Source organism: Microcebus murinus, chromosome 1, assembly GCF_040939455.1.
Source record: "Microcebus murinus isolate Inina chromosome 1, M.murinus_Inina_mat1.0, whole genome shotgun sequence".
In the NCBI taxonomy this organism is placed as follows: domain Eukaryota; kingdom Metazoa; phylum Chordata; class Mammalia; order Primates; family Cheirogaleidae; genus Microcebus; species Microcebus murinus.
In genome coordinates, this window is record NC_134104.1 from 108,931,168 (window position 1) to 108,945,283 (window position 14,116).

The 14,116-nt window shown below is 38.7% G+C and overlaps 1 long non-coding RNA gene across 2 annotated transcripts in view; it reads right to left on the minus strand.

Moving 5' to 3' along the window:
- LOC142871882 (uncharacterized) overlaps positions 1–14,116 on the minus strand; it is a 48,558-nt gene that overhangs the window by 13,570 nt on the left and 20,872 nt on the right. The window contains exons 2-5 of one of the 2 annotated variants that reach the window (XR_012920057.1): positions 13,496–13,672; positions 8,350–11,153; positions 6,264–6,463; positions 3,761–3,949 (exon numbers count right to left, since the gene is read on the minus strand). This is a non-coding gene — a long non-coding RNA (uncharacterized LOC142871882). Of the gene's footprint in view, positions 1–3,760; positions 6,464–8,349; positions 11,154–13,495; positions 13,673–14,116 lie in introns of both variants that reach the window. The other variant, XR_012920056.1, reaches the window with a different exon arrangement.

A 14,116-nucleotide genomic window follows, 5' to 3' on the forward strand; every position in this document is an offset into this window, starting at 1 on the left:
GATAGTACCCATCCTCACTGAGGTGAGATGATACCTCATTGTAATTTTGATTTACATTTCCGATGATTAGTGATGTTGAACATTTTTTCATATATTTAGTGCTCCTTTGTCTTCTTTTGACAAATGTCTGTTCAGATCATTTGCTCTTTTTTTTTTTTTTTTTTTTTTGAGACAGAGTCTCACTCTGTTGCCCAGGCTAGAGTGCCATGGCATCCGCCTAGCTCACAGCAACCTCAAACTCCTGGGCTCAAGCAATTCTTCTGCCTCAGCCTCCGAAGTAGCTGGGACTACAGGCATGTGCCACCATGCCTAGCTAACTTTTTTTCTATATATTTTTAGCTGTCCAAGTAATTTCTTTCTATGTTTAGTAGAGATGGGGTCTTGCTCAGGCTGGTCTCAAACTCCTGAGCTCAAACAATCCACCCACCTTGGCCTCCCAGAGGGCTGGGATTACAGCTGTGAGGCACCATACCTGGCACAATACCTGGCCTATTTGCTCATTTTTTAATCAGATTGTTTGGGGTTTTTGTTGTTGTTGTTGTTGTTGTTGCTCTTGAGATGTTTGAATTCCTTGTGTATTCTGGATATTAATCCTCTGTTAGATAAGTAGTTACAAATATTTTCTCCCCTTCCATAGATATTTTCTCCCATTGCTCAGGTTGTCATTTTACTTTGTTGATTGTTTTCTTGCTGTGCAGAAGCTTTTTAGTTTGATATAATACCATTTATTTATTTTTTATTTTGTTGCCTGTGCTTTTGAGGTCTTGTTCATAAAGTCTTTTCCTAGACCAACATCCTGAAGCATTTCCCCTATGTTTTCTTCTAGTAGTTGTATCATTTTGACTCTTACATTAGGTCTTTGATCCATTTTTAGTTGGTTTTTGTATAGGATGAGGGGTGGGGGTCTAGTTTAAATCTTTTGCAAATGGATATCCAGTTACCAGTTTATTTTATAGCAAAATAATTCTTGCAAGGAAGAAGTTTCACTGATATGTTTCTAACTTACACAGAGTTTTTATTATAACAAGATTAATGAGATGACAGTACAACGTTAATTATGAAGTTAATGAGAAGTTCATGTCATACTTCTTAAGACAATCAAAGTTTAAAACTTTAAGTGAACAATAGTTCTCCACAATAAGTATTTTAACAATGGCAGTTTCCTGTAACAAACTCACATAGTCTCAAGGTTACTGATTATATTCCTTGGGAGATAACTTATAAACCAACTTTTTAAGAGCTCTTTGCCCTTGTCAAACTTGCAGGGAAGTCAGTTACATGAAGACAACATAAAGAATAACTATATATTAAACTTTAAGATATCTAGTCTGAATATTTCCAAACTTTTTCCTTTTTCTTTTTAAATAATAAAACTAACCTAAGGCTTTGCATTCTCAAAGGCAGGTATGTCAACTGCCATCGATAGTTCTCATTTACAATTATTCTGACTTATGCCTTATGGTTTTAAATATAAGGCTTATATAAAATATTTGGAGCTGATAATAATTTTATATTATATTTTTATTAGATGTATTATATTTATATTATAATAATTTTATTCCCACTGTTTTACGTGCTTTATTTATTTTGTTCAATCCAAGCTCACAGAGTGATCTTATCCATTTTGAGTCATTTCTTCCATCTGCATGCTAATGAGTCTGAAATCTATTAACTTTAGTCCAAACTCCTCTACTCATTGTCAGGCCTGGCAACTTGGCTTCTCCACTTGAGTATTCCATTGGTGCCTAAATCTCATCGTATTCCAAAACTCATCATCTGCTCCTTCCCTGAATCCCTCCCTTCCTTCTGTATTCCCTGCCTTGGGGAATGGCCCTAGCATCCTCCATCTAGTCCCTGGAGACAGAACTCGGGTATCATTCTTGATGCCTCCCTCTCCGTCATCCCCTACTAAACACACCACATCAATCAAGTCCCACCAGCTCCACTTCCTGCACATGCCCAGATCAGCTCACTTCTCTCTAGCTCCACATGGACTATAACCTAGTTCAGGCCACTGCCATCCTTTTGCCAGGGTGCCTGCAACAGCTTCTGCCCTGCCAGCCTCTAAGTGTTTCCCCTTTCAATTCATCTCCACTTGGCTTTCCGTCTGGAAGTTGAAGGGAGGAGGATGGTTCTGAGAGGGCAAGCTGATCCTGTCACTCCTTTGTTTAAAATCCTTCAATGGCTGCTGATTATTCTGGCAATAAAGTCCAAACTTCTTTTCTCTTAATTGCTGCTTGGAATCTTCTCTCCAGAAATAACCCAGCAAACTCTTACTCATCTTTTAGATATCAACTGAAGTGTTACTGCCTTCCGTACCCTTTCCACACCCAACATTTGGTTAGTCAGCTCCCCACCACCCGGCTCTTCCCTACTATAGAACTTTACACTCTACATTGTATTATATATTGATGGCCTTCACCCTTGATTATAAATTCTGCAAGGGTAGAAACCTGTCTTGTTCACTTTTATGAACCGACCACTCACCATGGTACCTAACACATTATAAATGCTCAATAAATATTTGTTGAATATAAGCATAAATGAATACATTAATCAGTATGAACTAGAGTTGTGCTTGGTTTGAGGAAGCACAGATTTTGAGACTTTGTACATCTCATATGATAATGGTTATCAGATGTGGAGACTCCAGAAAGTTACTGACTTGAAGTAAAGATTAGTATGACTTCTATAAGTTTGGCTTCATGTAAGTAATGCGCTTTTTAAAGTTTTGTGTAATCTCCACATCACAAACATTTAGTTTTTTCATATGCCCTAACAATTAACAAAACTGTAGTGAACAAAAATAGTTTCATCTTTAAAAATGGCTCTGATTATTATCTACATGAAACATAAGAAATTTGTTCTTTTTGTTTCAGGGACACTGCATGAAGACACTGAAGAAAATATCGACAAGTCTTATTTTCTGGTGTTTTTTATAGTTGATGAGAACAATAGCTGGTATATTGATGAAAATATTCATAGATTTACTGAATCTGGCGAAGTTAATACAAGTGATCCTGGCTTTGTGGAGAACAATATCATGTACTGTAAGAGTCAAAAGAACTTTCTCATTCATAATATCTTATAATTCTAACTTCTACGATCCTATTTAGTGATTTTCCATTGCTCAAGTTTGTTTAGTTGAGTTTATATTTTTCAGTGTTTCACTCAGGTATACTGGTTAACATGCCAGTCAACTAGTAAATCTTGCTTATTTCCTAAGTTTCATAGCAAATAATGTTTTATAAGCACATTTGGTTTTCCAAAGTCTGATATTGATTAAAAACAGATGGTTAAAAACGTAAGAAAGGTGTAATTTCAAGGTAATGAAATACTATGGAAGAACAAAGATATAAATGACCAAATATTTTATGGAAATGTGTTTTTATCCAACATAGAATTTTTCAGGAAAGATGTTCTCATGGTTTCAATCACCTGTATCCTTGCTCTCTTCTTTTATGAAATTTTCTTTCTAATCTTTTCCCCTTTCCACTGCTTCTTGCCTTTCTGCTTACATTTTCTCCTCTTACCTCTAAACCTTAGTGCTCCCCTCACTTCTAATCATACATAATGTGTATGTGATGGCCTCCATGTTGTATATTACATGTGAGAACAATGTTGACACTGTGAGGTTTATACATTGAGGAAAGGAATACAATTTTTACCATGTGGCACTGATTTACCATGCTTCATTGGTTAATATACATTTATTTTCAGCCATAAATGGATACATATATGGAAATCTGCCCCGTCTCACCATGTGTGCAGAAGACAAGATCAAGTGGCATTTCGTTGCTATCGGTGGTGGGATTAACGAACACTCCATCTATCTCCACGGACAAACTCTGATCTCTCGGAATCACAGAAAGGACACCATCATGGTCTTCCCGGCCTCGTTGGAAGATGCCTTCATGGTAGCCAAGGGCCCTGGAGAGTGGACGCTGGGCTGCCATATACATGGTAGAGATTTATTACTTTTGCATAACACAGAGTCAGAGAACTTCCAAGGTTACAACCCATTACAAATGCTTCATCTTACAAATGAAGAAATTGATACCCAGGAGAGTGATACAATTTCTTTGGGAAACAATCAGTGATGGAACCCAGGTCCTTGATAACTTTTCACTCTATAACAATAAGCCCTTTTAGGTATCTAGGATTTTGCTGCTTTTACAAAATAGTTTCATATTCATTAACCTGTGAGCCTCACAAGAACCCTGAGTATCACACAGAGCAGATATTATTACCGTTTTTTTTTTAAACTGAAAAAACAAATTTCAAGAGATTAAAACACTTGCCCAAAATCTTATAAGAAGCAGAGCCAGGAATTATGCAGAACCAAATAATTATAATTCATTATTCAGTAAACCTGTTTTTAATCAGAAAAGATAATTATCATTGGAATTGAAGAATATAATTTTATTGTTTGGTCCAAAAATGGAGTTTACTTCTTTGATCAAAACCTTTCTTTTGTAAGTCCTAACCTTTGGTTAGTATCATGTTTCAATTAATTATTAAAACAACTAAATGGCAATATTTTTCAGAATTCCCTACATGCTGTGTCCCTCCCAGGGATGTGGAAAAAAGAAGAACCACTCACAGCTATTATAATTTAAGAATGGAATTTAGTGATAAAAAGACTGTGGCTCAGAATGGAATATTGGTTTCAGGTTAAAATGTACACTCAGTCCCATCCACTCCTCAAGTTAGGTCTTTCCACCTTAGCTCTGCAGAGGGTCAGCCCTAGGCACAAGCAAGAAAGCTCCTCAGGCCAGGTGTGGTGGCTCACGCCTGTAATCCTAGCACTCTGGGAGGCCGAGGTGGGCGGATTGCTCAAGGTCAGGAGTTCGAAACCAGCCTGAGCGAGACCCCGTCTCTACTATAAATAGAAAGAAATTAATTGGCCAACTAATATATATAGAAAAAATTAGCCGGGCATGGTGGCGCATGCCTGTAGTCCCAGCTACTCGGGAGGCTGAGGCAGGAGGATCACTTAAGCCCAGGAGTTTGAGGTTGCTGTGAGCTAGGCTGACGCCATGGCACTCACTGTAGCTTGGGCAACAAAGCGAGACTCTGTCTCAAAAAAAAAAAAAAAAAAAAAAAGAAAGCTCCTCAAAGCCTACTTGGCTAATAGAGCCCATCATTTTCTCCTGTGGATTTTCCCCCCCTCTTTCTGTGTTTTTCTACAGCTTTTGTTTTTGTTTTTAAATTTACTTCCAGTCTTTTTAATTTGCAGTAATTATAAGAATATATAAATCGATCTTTGCTAGCAAGGTAGGAAGAAAGCAAGCAAAGAAGGTAGGAGGAAAGAAAGAGGGAGGGATAGAGGGAGAGAGGCAAGGAGGGACTGAGAAGGAGGGAGGAAGAAAGGGAGAAAATGAAGTAGAGGAGGCAGGCAGAAAAAGTGAAAGAAGCTAAGGTGGTGTACGGGAGCCAGTTCCTAAATCTAAGGTGGTATTACGGGAGCCAGTTCCTACAGCTCAAAATTGCTGACGGTTAAATAATCAAGCCAGTAAACCTTTGGTAGTTTCAAATTGGTCGCAGTGGGAGTGTTTACAACACACACACAAAAATTGGCACACAAATCATATTTTGTGTTTCTTTGGTTTTGGAAAGCTATTTTAAAAACACACCATTAGTCCAACTCCACCCCACTACCATCCCAGGTCCCTCCCCAGCGGTAACCGCTGTATTGAATGTGAAGCCAGTACTTGCAAACCTGTTTACTGCATATGTAAAATGTACATGTAAAAATTAAAACACATAGCCATGTTTTATGTTAAGTAGATCACACTGCATATAATATTCTGTTGCTTGCTTTCATCACTCACCATATTGAAGTTTCTTTCCATGACATGCCCTATACCTCTTATTCTTTTTAACTGTTGTATTTTTTCCCCATATTTTGGATGTACTCTAATTTATTTGATGTCTACTGATAGACATTTAAATTGATTCTACTTTTTTGGTTTCTTAACAATGTTAATGCCTTTTTATATGTCTCTTCATGTATGTGCAAATATTTCTCGTGGCTATCAAGTAAAATTATGTGATGGAAGAGCTTTTAATTTTAACGAATGTTGCCAAATTGCCTTCCAAGAAGTCTATACTAATTTATACTCCCACCAACAGTACTCTAAAATCAAAACACAAGACTGATGTCATGGAAACATTCTTGCCTTGCTTTTCTTCCTGCCTGCCAACTAGTTAATCTAATAAACCATCCAACTCATTAGTGACCAGTAGTAGCAATTTCATACTCATGAGGGAAGACATTCTTGGTCAAATAGACTCTCAAATTCTTCTCAGTATGTGGGTGCCATCTTCATCTAGGAGTTGGTCCAAAGCTGGTTGTTATTCTCTAGTAATGCATATCCCTTTAATATTCATCTTTGCATCCTGGTTTTAGTACATGTTACACACATTTTAAGTTGTGACACAGATTTCATGCATCAAATTTCTGAAAGAAAGGGAAAGTTTCAGTATTGTTGGCTAAAATTAAAAATATAGGTGGACCAAGAAAATTTTATTAATGTTTTAATAACATTCTCTACTTGTGTTTACTGTTTTCCAGAGAGTATGCAGGGATTTTTCAATGTAAAGAATTGCCAAAAACCTTCAACAGAAGTTGCTGGGACACATGTTGTACATTACTATATTGCTGCTGAGGAAATTCTTTGGCAATATGCTCCATCTGGTATAGATTTTTACACTAAAAACGATTTAACAGCGCCTGGAAGGTAATGATTCACTGGTTGAAATATTTATGATTAAATAATAAAGATAATTGAAATTTTTCATAACCCAGTTACATCTAAAAATGATTTAGTCATCTTATAATTAAAAGTTACTGATAAAATAAATATGGAACAATAATTGTATAAAAATCAGAAAATATTGATGCTAAGCCTCATTGCTACACAAAATTCTTCTCTTAAATGTCTTGGCAGCCAATGCAAAGGAAAATGTACTGCTCATCCTTTTTCTATTGCTAATTTTTAAACTTTATACTTACAAAACATTTTAGAACATAGTGGACAATGTAATCATTGCAATTTTACAAAAATTTAGAAACAGTCTTCCTATTTAACTTATATACTGCTAAAATCTGAAGGCATAATTAAATTCTTTTACGTGGTATCCTTAAATAATAGTAAGTATATTAAATATTAATTAAATTTATTAAATATTAATTATTCAATAACACCTAAGAATATAGTATATTAGCAATTGCTATTTTAATGACCAAAAACTAAGTCTAAAATGTATGACTATAGCATCAGCATTTAAAAGTGGGCAAAAGGTTTTTCTGATAGTTCAGTTGTTAAGTATATTTACCGATTTGAAGATTACAGGAGTTTTAATCCTTCTGGTCTATTGAATGAAAGTTGCATGTCAGAAAAAGATCAGGTTCTAAAATCACCAAAAAGTAATATTTCCCATGATATTTATTTTTCTCTAATTTACTCCTAAAAAATTTTAGAAAGCTAAAAATTTCAAGTGAATATTTTCTCTTCTTTTTTATTATTTTTGTTGATATATAATATTTATACATATTTATGGAGTACATGTGATATTTTGATACATGCATACAATGTGTAATGATTAACTCAGGGCATTTAGGATATCCACTGCCTCAAACATTTATCATTTCTTTGTGTTGCTGACATTTCAAATTTTCCCTTCTAGCTATTTGAAAATATATTAAATATGGTTGTTAATTATAGTCACCCTACTGTACTATCAAGCACTAGAGCTTGTTTCTTCTAAGTGCATGTTTGTATCCATTAACTGTGGGAAACCTGAAACTTTCTGATTTCAAGAGTATTCTTTTTTAAACACCAAATGAGGCAAGAAAAGTTTTATCTTTCTCTGCTGCAGCCCTTTTAATAAAAAGATTTGTTACTATAAAATTTGGATTTAGTCAAAAGGCCACACTTAAAGACTTAGAAGGCCACAGGTTCCCTACCCCTCTCTATCTCTATTAGATTAACTTTTCTACCTCTCACATATGAGTAAGAATATGCAATATTAGTCTTTCTGTGACTGGCTTAATTTACTTAATGTAATGACCTTCAGTTCCATCCATGTTGCTACAAATGACAGGATTTCATTCTTTTTTATGGTTGAATAATATTCCATTGTGTGTATATATAACATTTTCTTTTCTTTTTTTTATTTCGGCATATTATGGGGGTACAGATTTTAAGGTTTCAATAAATGCCCTTTCCCCCCTCCCCCCACAAGTCTGAGTTTCCAGCATGACCATCCCCCAGATGGTGCACGTCTCACTCATGTATGTATATACTCGCCAAGAATGGAAAAACAAGCACCACATATACTCACCAGCAAACTGGTATCACATTTTCTTTATCTATTTGTCCGTTGATAGAAACTTAGGTTGATTCCATATCTTGGCTAGTGTGAAGAGGGCTGCAATAAGCATGCGGGTGCAGATGTCCCTTTGATACACTGATTTCTTTCCTTGGATAAATACCCTGTAGTGGCATTGCTAGATAGTATGCTAGTTCTATTTTTAGTTTTTTGATGAAACTCCACATGACTTCATTATGTTTTCCATAATGGCTGTACTAATTTACATTCCCACAAACAGTGTGTAAGACTTTCCTTTTCTCCACATCATTGCCAGCATTTACTTTTTGTCTTTTTGATGGTAGCTATTTAAACCAGGATAAGATGATACCTCCTTGTTGTTTTGATTTTCATTTCCCTGATGATTAGTGCTATCAAGCATTTTTTCATGTACTTTTTGGCCATTTGTATGTCTTTTTTGAGAAATATATATTCAGACCCTTGCCCACTTTTTAATGGGATTATTATTTGTTGTTGGTTTTTGTTTTTGTTTTTGTTTTTTGCTGTTGAGTTGTTTAAGTTCCTTGTGTATTTAAATATTAGTCCCTTGTCAGATGTATAGTTTGAAAATATTTTCTCTGATTAGACAGGTTGTCTTTTTACCCCATTGATTGTTTCTTTGCTATACAGAACCATTTTAGTTTAATATAGTCCCATTTGTCTATTTTTGGTTTTGTTACTTGTGCTTCTGAGGTATTAGCCATAAAATATTTGCCTAGACCAATGTCCTAAAGCATTTCTCTTATGTTTTCAGAAATTTCATAGACTGTTTTTGTTAGACTCTGTTGCTGAAGAATTATCATTTTCCTTTGGAAGTGTCATATTTCCTTGCTTTTTCATGCTTCTTGTGTCTTTACATTGATATCTGTGCTTCTGATGAACAGCCACTTCTCTCAATTTCTTGGGTTTGCTTTCATCGGGAGGCTTTTTGCTATACATGTACCCACAGTGTTGATTGTGTTGGGTGCTTTAGCCTTGATTTTGCATGCATGTAGTAGTGTAGTCTCCACGTAATTTCTTCAGCTGTAATAAGCATCTGTGGTGTCTGTGAGTTCTTCAATGGCTTATGTTGTGATTGTTAATGGAGGCTGTGACAAGGCTTTGCTTTTAACAGGGATGCTAGGCACATCAATCCTTGAACCTTAGTGGTAGGACCCGTGGGTCCAGAGGGGCTAATCCTTGGGCCTCCAAGTGGCTTGCTCAGGTGTCAGCAGTGACAGTGATGGGCCAGGTTGATGGATGGGTCCTTGGGACCCTGGGAAGTATGTGTGGCATCAGTGAGGTCAGTAGCATTAGTGGGTTAACCCTCAGGCCCCCAGGTGACATGCACAGATATCAGGGGTGAAAGCAGTGGCCTGAGCAGGCCAGTCTCCAGGTCCCCTGGTGGGACATGCAGGTGGGTGCTGGCAGTGGTGGTGGTGGCAGGCTGCACAGGCCTATCTTAAGGCCCCTGGGAGTAGTGTGCAAATGTTTGCAGTGATGGGTAGTGCAGATCAATCTCTGGGCCCCCAGACAATATGTGCAGGTGTTGGCAGGGTAGGTAGGTCCATTATCTGGCCTCTGGGAGAATTGTGTGGGTCCCAAGGGTATCAGGCAAGGCAGATCAATCCTCAGGCCCTTGGATAGCACATGCTGGCACTGGTGGGGCTGGCACCAGGCATAGCAGGTCTTTTCTCAGGTCTCCAATGGTATACACAGACACAGGGTGGGGTGGATCAATTCCCAGGTCCCCAGATGGTGTGTGGGGGCACCAACAGGCTGGGGGGACCCATTCTCAGGCCTCTAGGTGGCATGTACAGGCACTGAGTGGTGGACAGGATAGGCTTGTTTTCAGGCCTCCTGATGGTGCACTTGAGCACCAGCTGTGGCAGGAAAGCCATGTCAATCCCCCAGCCCTCAAATGGCGCAGTTGGGTGGCAGCAGTGGCGGGAAGACAGGCCAGTCCTCAGGCCCCAAAACAGCATCTGGGCAGGCTGATCTCACATCCACTAAAGGCACAGGCAGATGTGCAGTAAGCCCTGCTGCTGGGCAAGTGAGGCAGGGTTGTTGTCAGTGGCAGCAGCTGTAGGCAGGTGGCTGTCAGGTTCTAGAGAGCATGTGCTTGGCTCCTTCTCTCCCAGGGCAGGCTGTCTGGTGCACTGCGTGGTCAGTTCCCCAGAGTGTATAATATTGCATGGGCTAGAGTGCTGGGGACCTGGCCACACTCCTGGGTTCAGCTGGTATCACAATGCTACAGCCCTCTGAGTGGACATAGGAGGATGTCAATGGGGCTCCAGGGATGTGGAGATGCAGGGACTGCTGGGCCCCAGGGCAGGATGTAGTGTGGTGGGGCTGGGCTTTCCGAACGGCATCATGCTATAGCTATCTCGATCTCTGGAGTGGGGTGGGGGGGACCTAGCACAAACTCCCTCTCTGGAGCAATGCCATTGCACAGACTCTGATCTACTAGTGTCAGGGCTCACTGGAACTGAAGGGCTATCAGTGGCTAGGATCAGGAGTCTGCAGTAGGACTATGGACCTTTTGGGATCTCTCATTTACCCTTTGCCCACACTGGGGAGCTTCTCCTTGCTTGCAGCTGATCTCAGCCAAGCCAGCTGCCTTGTTTCCCTCTCCTTGTGTGTCCTAGATGTTCCTTGTCACTTCCCTGCTGAATTTCGGAGTTCTCTCTTAGATGCTTTATTTGGCATATGATTATCTTCTCAGTGTTTATGAATGTGAGTGCCAGGTGCTTTTAGTCTTCTTCTTACACTTTAAGTTCATCAATAAATTATTCAATCTGTGTAATGGAAAATTTGCATGAATTGTCAGAAGGATAACTGGGTTTAGAATAAAAATTAGATTTATTTATTTATTTATTTATTTTTGAGACAGAGTCTCACTCTGTTGCCTGGTCAGCCTAGCTTACAGCAACCTCAAACTCTTGTGCTCAAGCGATTCTCCTGCCTCGGCCTCCCTAGTACCTGAGACTACAGCCATGCGCTACCACTCATTTTTTTAATATATTTTTAGTTGTCCAGCTAATTTCCTTCTATTTTTAGTAGAGATGGGGTCTCACTCTTGCTCAGGCTGGTCTCAAACTCCTGAGCTTAAGCGATCCTCCCACCTCGACTTCCCAGAGTGCTAGGATTATAGGTGTGAGCCACCACACTCAGCCCATAAAAATTAGATTTAGAGTTAGGTCCTACTCTCATTGTATATTGACTAAAATACATATGAGTTACTAAATTCTTTCATTTTGCTTGATTCTCTTGGCTATGAAATTCTATGATGTCTTAGCACAGCAAGTTACCACTTCACTGTTAGGGAATATGTTTTCTTAGGGGCTCCATTTTATTTTTTATTTTTTTGTTATTTATTTATTTTGAGACACAGTCTCACTTTGTTGCCTGGGCTAGAGTGCCGTGGCATCAGCCTAGCTCACAGCAACCTCAAACTCCTGAGCTCCAGCCATCCTCCTGCCTCAGCCTCCCAAATAGCTGGGACTACAGGTGTGTGCCAACATGGCCGGCTAATTTTTTCTATATATTTTTAGTTGGCCAATTAATTTCGTTCTATTTTTAGTAGAGACAGAGGTCTCGCTCTTGCTCAGGCTGGATCGAACTCCTGACCTTGAACCATCCTCCCGCCTCAGCCTCCCAGAGTGCTAGGATTACAGGTGTGAGCCACCAGGCCTGGCCGACAGGGGCTCCTTTTTAAATTAGAATTTAAAAGATAACAATGATACCTCTCTTCTTAATATTATAGCATCTCTGGAAATAGTTGCTTCAATGGCAATATTTGTTATTACCTGCCTAAAAATAATCAGACAATGTCTTTTTAATTTTTATTCTAAAAGAAAATTTGCAAACAAATGACTAAGTAGATACATACAGATAATTATATACACATGCATAAGCAAAAGACTGAAGGGATATCTAGAGAAAATATTGATGGTGGTTATATGTAAATGGTAGGATTATGGAAATTTTAATTTTCTTTGTTGTATCTTTCCTTCTTTTCCAAATTTTATAAAATGAGCATGCATTATTTTTATAATCAGAAATAAATTACAAGTATTCTAAAACATATAGATGTGTTTAGCTTCTTGCTTTCTTTTCACATGATCACTGTAAATATAAAAGTTCTTTGTGTGTCTGCTTTCTCTGCACAGTGAATCCCAGCCATATTTTGAACAAAGCCCAACCAGAATTGGAGGAACTTACAAAAAGCTAGTTTACCGTGAATATACAAATGCTTACTTCCAAGTACGGAAGGCAAGAGAAGAACACCTTGGAATTCTTGGTAAATTCTATTCATAGCTTATGGGCTTATAAATCATTTATATTATACATATTCTGTGCACTCAAAACAGTATTCACCAACTCACAGTTATAGATATTTTAGATATAATCTTATAACCCTATGAAATCAATATATTGATTCACCCAATGATTTTAACTACATTCTTCTGTCCCTATAAATCCCATGAGATGAATATCTTCATGTGTTCCAAAGTGACTTTATAAGACCCTGAATCATCTAGACTTCTTGCAGTTTGATCCTTTTCTGGGTTCATGGTGTAATTCTTTTAATTTCTCCCTAATAGAACCTTCCGTACCCACGTAACACAACCTGACAATTCCCGTTATGACTCTTCGTTTCTAGGCCCTGTCATTAAGGCAGAGGTGGGACAGATCATCAAGGTCACTTTCTTTAACAATGCTTCCTTGCCACTCAGCATGCAGCCTCATGGACTGCGTTACAGCAAGAGCAATGAGGGCTCATTCTACAAAACACCTGGCAGAAGTAAGTAGCACTCACGTGAGCCACACTTTCATATAATGTCAACAAGAAAATAAAACTCCTCCTAAAGCGTGCAGCCTACTTGTCACATTGTAACAGCTCTGTGTACTTTTTATTTTTTTAGTCCCTTTTCAACTGTCTCCAAATTACTATAAGGTGAGCAAGATATAGTCCTTGCTCTCAAAGATCCCGCAGTCTAGATAAGGGTACTTATGGTCTTAGGTTTTATTTTATAAAGGTTTATTTCTTGCTAGGTACCCCTCCACCCTCTGCACATGTAAATCCTGGCACAACATTTGTCTATACATGGGAAGTTCCAAAAGATGTAGGTCCTACCTCCACGGATCCCAGCTGCTTGACCCGGTTCTACTACTCTGCAGTAAATGGGTCAAAAGATACTAACAGTGGCCTTGTAGGGCCTCTCCTCGTGTGCAGAAGTGGAAGTCTTGGAAAGGATGGCAAACAGGTGAGTCGTGAGGCCTATGTCTGGGTATGCCTTGGTGAGAGATGCCACTGCAAAGGAATGGAGATGTCTCAGGGCCACAGGAATCAGCAGCTTTAACTTCTGTGTACCGATGTTTCCCAATTCTATTCTTTCATCAACTCCAGACTTGTATATTCCTCAGCCCAATGAGCACCCACACCCTGGCATGTCCTACACACATCTAGAAACTATTTTACCCTTAACTTCTTTCTAAACAGCCACTTACTGCCCCTCCCTCCTCTGTCAGTCTCTTTTTCTCTGTTCTGTCTCTTAGTTAATGGTGTCACCAAACCCTGGACTGCCATCAACAGCTCCTTCTTTCTCACCTGCACATTAATCACTAAGTCTCCAATACCACTGCCTTATCTTAGGCACTATCTCTCTTTCTGAATTCCTTTAACCTCCTAACTTCTGTCCTCACTCTCTTCCTGCTTCAATGTAGTTAGTCCACCCTTGTACTGATGAATTAGTTT